Source organism: Apteryx rowi, unplaced genomic scaffold (genome assembly GCF_003343035.1).
Source record: "Apteryx rowi isolate R43461 unplaced genomic scaffold, aptRow1 scaffold_176, whole genome shotgun sequence".
NCBI lineage: Eukaryota > Metazoa > Chordata > Aves > Apterygiformes > Apterygidae > Apteryx > Apteryx rowi.
This window is the reverse complement of record NW_020448041.1, coordinates 1,303,504-1,304,162: the sequence shown is the minus strand read 5'-3', so window position 1 is coordinate 1,304,162 and position 659 is coordinate 1,303,504.

Below are 659 nucleotides of genomic sequence, written 5' to 3'. Positions count from 1 at the left end.
ACCCAGAATCTCCATCTCTTGAAAAAGCCAAAAGCCACACTCCAATTCTCCATCTTCCAGAGGAGTGGTGGAAACCATCAGTGACGCCCCAGGGAGACAGACAGCCCAGCAGCTCACAGGGTATTCACGCACCAGCCAGGAGAGATCTCAATGGTTCACGGCCTCGATTTCCTGAGAACTGCTGGTCTTTCCCCTTCCCCTTTGCATGGCAACTGTGCCAAATACACAAAGCAAGAGGTAACAGAGAACCCCAGCTCTACTGATGGACCTCCGACAAGGTTTTGCTTCAGTGCTAATCACTCTCCCTTTGAAGGAATCTGCCTTTCTTCCTTTAGAGAGTCTCACACAAGCACAAAATCTTAGTTAACTGATTTGTTTATCCATCACATGCCATTTGGCAAAACTACAGCTCCCAGCAGAGCTGGGATTGAAGGACCAAGCTTTGGGAGCAGAGCTCTGCGAAGGCTGCACGGACTCACTGCTTCAACCTTTTCCTTTTTACGCAGCCCTGCAGCGCAAACCTACTTTCTACCACCACAGCCCATGACAAGTGGTATGAGAAAATGCACGAGCTGAAGAGAACCAAAAGTTTCAGGCGAGAGCTTACACCCAAGTCTCACAACCACCAACTGAAAATGAAGGCAATATTGATTCCACAC